Source organism: Puntigrus tetrazona, unplaced genomic scaffold, assembly GCF_018831695.1.
Source record: "Puntigrus tetrazona isolate hp1 unplaced genomic scaffold, ASM1883169v1 S000000185, whole genome shotgun sequence".
In the NCBI taxonomy this organism is placed as follows: Eukaryota; Metazoa; Chordata; class Actinopteri; order Cypriniformes; family Cyprinidae; genus Puntigrus; species Puntigrus tetrazona.
The window spans coordinates 85,001-93,714 of record NW_025047856.1 but is presented as its reverse complement, the minus strand read 5'-3'; the positions used below and the strand labels follow the sequence as shown (position 1 = coordinate 93,714).

At 38.8% G+C, this 8,714-nt stretch overlaps 1 pseudogene; it reads left to right on the top strand.

Annotated features, from left to right (window-relative positions):
* The first annotated feature begins 7,611 nt into the window (after window positions 1-7,611).
* The window catches only part of LOC122333151, a 6,825-nt pseudogene continuing 5,722 nt past the window's right edge, over window positions 7,612-8,714 (top strand).

Genomic DNA, 8,714 nt, shown 5'->3' with positions numbered 1-8,714 from the left:
CCACAAGCATCATGTTTGAATGAAACCAGCTCTGCAGATAGCTGACTAACTGCTGATGAGCAAAACCTGTCGTCAAGGAACAAAAAGACTTAAGGGTATGAATACTTATGCAATGGAATAATTCGTTCATTATTTTGAATAAATTGGCAAGAAACCTGTGGTTTGATGCACAGTTATGGTGTATGGAGTGTGAACTGATATGGAAAAAAGAAAAAACGTTTAGCGTAAGGGCAGCAACATAACGTCACAAAAATGAAATGGGAATGAATACTTTTTTCTTTTCTCAAAGAAATTACTTTTTATTATTATATTTCTTGCCCCTGAAATTTATTTTGAAAATATATAGATATTATTGTTTTTGTTTTTAATTTTTAGGAATATATTTAATTGAGCTTCATTTTTTTTTCTTTTACATATATTTAGCATATTTAAAAATATATTTAGGCTATTTGCGTTATTTATTTATTTATGTCTGGGAATAATCTTTTGTTATATTTACAAAAAATATTATATTATATTATATTTCAAAACCTCATAATGTTGGTCATTTTCACTAGAGCACTACTTACTCGGACCCCAACTTCTGTTTTACTGTAAATTAATAGTTTATTCATTAGGTATAAGGTTTGATTGTTCTGTAAGCGTTCCTGTCCAGCGCTTTGTCATTGCACTACATTTGATCAAGAATGTGTGTGTGTGTGTGTGTCAGGAACGGTGTCTGTGCATCAGCAGTTCTTCAGGTCAGCTCAATCCCAGAGAAGCTGAACTGCTGAAAGACCCCAGTCTGGAAATGCAAGGTCAGATTCAGGTACGAACGTCATGCAAAAACAACATCAAGCTGGCATTATAAGGTGGACCAGAAGCTCATGCAATAATAGCCCTGCATCTTAACCCCATACTGAAAAAATACTTTACTCGACCAAAACATGAGACGGCTATCCGCTTGAACTTCTGTTCAGGTTTGCAGGCCCTCGGTTTCCGCCTCTTCACTGCCTCGTCTTTCAAGATTTTCCACATTGGAGGAGGGAAGACACTATCTGTCTGGAGGAAAAGTCTTTTCTCCTCACAACCAGGTCATGAACGTTGGTCCAGTGTTATTTCATCAGTTACAACACTAGTATAGTTTTTATTAATATTTTCAATTAGTTATGAGAAATGTTGCATTGGCAAGCAGTTAATTAAAAAAAGCCTATACATTTTTTTCTATCACCGCTTATTTTATTTAAAAAAACTTTTTTTGTTCCTTTGGTTTCAGTCAATCCTGTGCTAGTCTTGGAATCTAGTTTTATTCTGAGTGCTTCTTTAGTTTTTAGTTAGTTATTTATCAAGTTAACTCAATTAAAACCAGTTTACCAGTTATTTTACTTGATTTTTATCAGTCTTTATTTTTATTGATCCAAGACTGTTATGGTTACTGTTACTCTTTTACCATTTATTTTATTTCAGGTAACAAAAATATTTTTTGTTAACTATAATTCTAGTATCAGATCAAATCCTATTTTTTTGAATGAATACTGTAAAAATGCATGCCTGCATTTAATGTAACGCCTGGTAACTTATCAGGCCACAGCAGACACCTGCAGAATGATGGGAAACAGATCATTTATGGGCCTGCGTTTCAGTGGATGAGTTTCACAGAGCCGCCGTTGAACCGCGAGGATGTGATTTGCATGAGAGACTATATGCAGGTGAGATAGAAAACACCCTTTCACAGCCCGGTCGTTATTTGTTGCTCGCTCACTCTTTTCTCTCTCTCAGTACTCCAGCCACCTGGATGAGTTTCCGAGCGTGTATGGGAGGAAGGGAGAGCGGATGGAGGTTCCTGTCTCTGAAGGTGCTGTCGGGACGTCACGCTCAGGAGGGCGTGGGAAGAGCGCTCTGCCCTTCTGCTCTCGTTTTTGCGGCGGACAGCCGCTCTCACACAGGTATTCAGTTTCATCTTGCATTAAAAGTCTCGCCTCAGACCCTAGAAACAAACCGAACGCCAATACTTACGCAATGGAATCAATTTAGCTGAATAACATAGAAACGAACAACTTGCTTAAAGGAACGCTCACCAATGCTCCTTCCTTTGTAGATGTAGATGGTTTTGTTTCTAACCGATTTGGAGAAATGTAGCATCGCATCTCCGTCATGTGGATGCTCTTCAGTGAACGGTGCACGCCAGAGCTGACGGACACGGCTGATAAAAAAACATCACAACAATCAGCACTTAACATCCTGTGAAGTGAAAAGCTGCACGTTTGTAAGAAACTAATCCGCATTAAGAGGTTTTTACTACAAACTTAAATTGCAAGACAGTGAAAAGGCCACCGAAGAGGAGAAAACAGCTGTAATCAAATATGTTCCTAAATATGATGAACTTTTTTTACTGAAGGATGCGCTGTTATGGATTACGGGCTCATCTTTTCACCGGAAGCAATGGTTTGAAGTTAAACATCTTAGCGTGGTGAAGCATCTTTTGTCTCTTGAAGATCTCAACCGATGGACTGGAGTGGATTATTATGATGTTTTTGTGACACACACCATTCACTCCATCAGTCATGCCACATTTCTTCAAATTAAGAAATAAACTCATCTACATCCAGGATAGGCACGTTTTAAGCGAACTGTTCTTCTAACGTTGTTCTGATGCGTCTTTCTCACGTCACAGAGGTCCTCGGGTCTCTACACGTCGATCGGTCCGCGCTCAAAACACCGCGGCTCTCAGGAGACGCCTCTACGGCCCCAATCAGGCGGAAAGAGTACGTCCCACTCTTATAACATTTTGAAGATGTGGCTTATGTGCACGATATATGCTATGGTTTTCCATCTCTTTTTTTAATGCCAACTCAAGAAAAAGTACACTTTTACACGTTTTACAGATTTTCAGTTTAACTACTGTTACAATTGTTACAAAGAAACATCCATACAAGGTCAAAATATTTAAAATAGTTTAAAGTGCATTATCGCATATTTTAAAAATTGTAATATTGTATAACATTTCTTAATAGGCTTCGGCTAACATGAACTAACATTAACAGAGATGAATAAACAATATAACAAATGGTTTGTTCATTGTTAGTTAGCGTGACTAATGTTAACATATGAGACCTTATTGCAAACTAATATTTAATAAATACAAGGTGACAAATGAGAGGAACACAAACCGAAATGATTGAGACGACGATTTATTTGTGTTTTTGCTGGGACCATGTACGCTTTTGGTCTCCATGCCATCCAGATATCAGAGGAAGAGAAAGTACATGAAGAAACAGAAGCGAGACGACGGAGAAACTGGACCGTCAAGATCGTTCTGCCATCGAGTCGAGACGGAAGACTGCGGCTCATCCGAGTCTGAATGGGAGGAAGAGGCTGAGGAACTGTGCAGCTGGTCAAGAGAACTGAGCATAGACGCCGTAGAAGCACCTGCCTTCGCTCAGCTGGAGAAATGACATTTTACACTAGTAGTAGATGCACCGATTTAGGTTTGATTTTCGATAAACACTCACAATCTAGTGCGTGAGGTGCATTTTTATTGAATATTAATATGTTGTCTGTGCCACTGGTCAAAACCGACTGCTGTCGAAACACCCGTATTAACGGAGAAGCAATGTTTTATACAGAAACCGGATTAATTACAGCATTTGAACATTTTGGCCCCTCGTTTTATCCCACTCCACGCATGCACTCACTTAAGACATGAAAAATATACTCCATATACGAGATGCATCCGAGCACAAGGCCAGATGTTGTACTGCATAATTTTACGCACAGCTGTTGATATTGCCTAAATTTTCAAACTCATCTTGTAGCAGTCATTCGCAAATTAAAGGAACATGCACGTGCATCTTTAGTCTGTTCATATTTATTAGTCTTTCTGCCTCCGTATTTATGTCGTTTCATGCATGCACATGTATGCATGATGAGGAAAAAATGCTAAACATAAAAAAATATTAAATAACTTTTTTTTTTCTCTAAATATGGGATAAAACTACTTTTTCATTTGTATTAAATGAACTACTGTGATGTTCATGTTTACATTTTTGTGAGTTTGATATTTTATCTAATACTTTGTGGGCAAGAAAACATAAAAAATGACTCAGTGGGCCACGAAAAACATAAACCTTTAATGCTAATATTTCTGTAATATTCAAGTATAGTGGTAAGAATCACTCACTTTTGTGATTACAATGAGAAAAAAAAAAACTCATGCAAGGACCAAAAAAAAGGTATTTTATTTAAAGTAGTACCTTTTCTCACTAAATATGGGTTAAAACATTTTCATTTTAGGATTAGAGAATAATTTGGAAAAATATTTTTATAAACTCAAATATTTAGACATGATGTGAGCAAAAGTGCTGCGCTATGGGAAACGATCACGGCATACACCTATAATGCTAATATTTCAGTAGATTATGTTTAAACGATTCTTGTGCAGTTTGCATTTCTAATGAGAAAAATAACACTCATGCATACATTACCAAAGAAACTATTACATATGAAGGACAAAAGAGCATGGACTACAAAACCAGTAATAGGTATATTTGTAGCAATAGCCAATAGGGTCAAAATGATTAAGATATTAAGTAAAGATCCTTTTTAATGTTCAAAATATCCACATTGACTAGCATTAAAATATCTCAACTTTATTATGATCAGTAATATGCAACGCTAGGGACTTGATTTGTACTACTTTAAACGTGCTGATGTTCTGCACCCTGAAAATCCAGGTTTTCAAACAGATGCATCTCGGCCGAAAGTGTTCCCTGCAAACCGTACATCAACGGAAAGCTCGTTTATTCGGCTTTTTTTTAGGTTATGCATGATTTCGAGTTGCACAACGCGATCGGTTTCGATGCGGCTTCCATCGTTAAAATGCGTGCACTAAATGTTTTACGCGAGCCAGGCGACGCGTGCGTGCAAACGCCGTGTGGACGCGCTTGAGGGCCAAACGATGGAAAAACGCACACGTTTTACGTGAACGGTCACACCGGCGCCGCGTTAAAGGCACGCGTTTGCTGGTTTTCGCAGTCGTTCGCCGTTAGCTTCGCGTTCTCCGGGTGAACGCCGGCCTTCCGCATTTTCCTGCGGCTCTGCGCAGTGACGTGTCGCGCTGACGGCGCTCGCGCTGTGGCGGAGCAGCGGGCTGCGGCGCGTCTGTCTGCGGAGCTCCGCCCCCCTGCGCACTCCGCGGCCCGCCCAGCGTCCGCTAACTCCCGCTCCAGCCCTGCCCGAGTCTGGGAATCCGACGGCCTGCCTGCCTGCCCGGGGAAAAATCTGGAGGCCCGCCCGCGCGTCGATCAACGGTAAGCGCGCGCCGAAACCGACGAACCGGGCCGCGCGGGGTGCATCCCGCCCGGGCGTTGCGCACGCGTGCCGGGCTCACGCGCGGTTCTTGCGCGTTTTGTTGCATTATGTCGCGCGTCGCGGCTAGAGACGCGAGGCCTCGGATTGGCCGCCGGGCCCCGGGCCTTACGCAGGCCGCGCTCGGGCCTGAAGCGCCGGGGGTGGGTTATTGTTTATAAATGCCCCTGTATGCACGCGACACCAAACGCCCCCCTTTGTTTTTAAGGCGAAGCTCGCGCGTATGCACGCGTGGGAATCAAACGCGCGACGCGTTGTGGCTCAAAATGGCGCGCGCGGGGCCAGGCAGGTTTTGTTTTCAGCGCAAGGGGGGAAATTATGGTCGCGAGACGCCATGATTATGTCCGGTCTCAGGTGCTGAAAGGCGAAGGAAACGTTGAGCGCGCTGGGGTGGGAGGCACGCGTGCACGCGTTCTTCTCAAATGCACGAAGCGTCGAGTGTTTTCTGACGTGCACGAAGCGTTTGGCGTGTTTTGCGTTGAGTTTAAAGACGCGTTGCATCGTTTTGTGAAACGCACGACCGTTTATTAGCGCTCGCGTTTCGCTTCGAGTCGCCTTGCTTGTCGCAGTCATTTGCAAATTAAAGGGACATGCACGTCCGTCAGTGATCTGTTCTTATTTATTGGTGTCATATTCCTGTCTGTTTGCATGCACGCCTGTCTGCCTTGTTTGTTCAAACCCGTTGTGTGTTTACATTGTGGCAGCTACTTCTTGAAGCCTGTCACACTGTGTTTGCTTCTTCTCTCTCTGCTGTTAACACATGTCTTACTCTTTTTGTCATAAATGGTCTCTAGCAGACATTTTGAATGAATTATGTGTGTGTTGTGTTAGTTGTGCTGTGGCCAATGAAGAATAAAGACGATGGATGAGGAGGTGACAAGGCTTGCTCTCCGGTCCCAAGAGCCAAAAGATTATACTGCATGGCTCAGGTAATAAAGACACCGATCAGTGTTTGATCACTCATGTGTGTGTGTGTGTGGAGCACTTAATGGCAATGTTGGGTTATTCTAATTTTAGCCAGCATTTGATCGGACCAAACAGTGTTTTTGATCTCAGATGAGAAAGAATGTGAAGTTAGAATTTATATTTTTTATAACGAAACATTTTGTGAATTTTCAGGAGTGTGAATACATATAATCATTTTTTATAATGTTTAATTATACACACAGCATATGTGGGCATCTGAATATGAATAATTATACAATAACAAATATCTAAAATAACGTATGTATATATATATGTATATATATATATATATATATATATATATATATATATATATATATATATATATATATATACAATCATCATACGTGTCATCACGTAATATTTAATTATATTTGAAATGCATAATTATTAATTAATGAATAATTGCATCCAAAAATAAGTTTGCTTAATTTGTGTATATTATGTGTATATATAAATACAAACACATGCATGTATACATTTAAGACAAATTTAGTGTGAGTGTTTAAACTTTTTAAAAATATTTATACTGTATGTGTGACTATATATACATAATACACACTGTACACATGGATCATGCAAACAAACATTTATTTTCATTTATTATTATTATGTAAATATACATAACAAAAATCTGTATGATCAAAAACTATTTTACACACACAAATATGAAATGGCATAATGTGATTAGAAAAATCTATTTTTTGTATTTAATTTATAATAAAAAATGATGTATATAAATGTACATTCATAATTAACATTGCTTATTTATATTTAGTGTATATTCCGTAAGCAATTGCGTTTTGTTTTGGTTATTAATATATTTTTAAAAGTACTTTCATTTTAATTATAATAATGAATATAATTATATACATTCTAAAGTATAATTATATTAAAATATAAGTATGTTTATTGTATGTAATGTATTCATATTTAATTATGCATTATATAACATTTATAAATTATTATTATTATTATAATAAGAAGAATATTACCATTATGTGTGCTTTTTATTGTTGTCAGTTTTTTCCCTATTAAAGGGATACTCCACCCCAAAATGTAAAAGTCGTCATTGATCATGTACCCTGTTGTGTCGATTTTCGCTATTGATCATGTTCCGTGAAGATGTTGTTGATTTCCTACCAAAAATATATCAAAACGAAATGTTTGATTAGTAATGTGCGTCGCTAAGAACTTCTTTTGGACAACTTTGAAGGCAGTTTAGATTTCTCTGCCGCCCCGGATGCGGTCAGATATCGTCCGACCCTAATAAAGCTGTAGTTGTGCGTGTTGTGGCAGATGAAGGAGGTGCAGGGGAGGAAGGAGGAGGAGGAGGAGGAGGAGTATGTGGTGGAGCTGCAGGAGGCGGTGCAGTGTGCGGAGGTGGAGGGAGAGGCCGCGTCTGTCCAGGGCTTCTCCTCCGACGAGCTCGTCATCCAGGACGCCGTGGAGGACGTGGTCGCAGAGTACGTGCACTGCGACGACGACGAGGGCGTTGCCGTGGAGACCTGCGTGATGTCACTGGAGGGCGAGGAGGAAGAGAGGAGGACGCCCGGCGTTGCCATGGCAGAGATGACGGAGGACGTTCTGGTGACGGAGGAAGGACCCTGAACACGACTTCGGACGGCTGCGGAGATTACCTCATGATCTCCTGTAATTCACCCAAACGTTATTCTTTCTTTGCTCGAAGTAATTCAAGCACGTTCCTGTTAGTTGCCAAGGCTGCTTTTTTTCAACGTTTTCAAACGTTTGCTTGTTTGCAAACTTACCAACGCCTTAAATGAGCAATTTTTCCATTTATAACAATTCGTCCTTATTACTTTTTACAGTATCACGCGATGTAATATGCTAACACTTTACAGTAAGGTTCATTAGTTAACATAAACTACTTTTTATTGACAAGTTGTTTGTTAACATTAGCTAATGCGCTAACATGGACTAACAGTGAACCACTGGATTTTCTACAACGATGAATATATTCTGTGAATGTAATGTTCGTGTTTGTTAATTTACTAACTAATGTGAACAAATGAAACCTTTATTGTAAAGTGTTACCTATAATATTTTAGAACATTTAGTTTTTTTAGTACTTCAATTTATTATCAGTCAGAGGCCAAAGCAGCATTTTCTTTTCGTTTTTCATTTAATGCTTCTTTTTGTTGCATTTTCTTTACATATTTCTCTTAGATTTTTATGTAAAACCCCAAAACATTGTGCTTTTGCTATTATATTATTTGTAGTGAAGCTGTTTTAAATTATATATATATATATATATATATATATATATATATATATATATATATATATATATATATATATATATATATATATATATATATATATATTTTTTTTTTATAAATTATATATATATATTTTTATAAATTGTGTTTTTTTGCTAATTC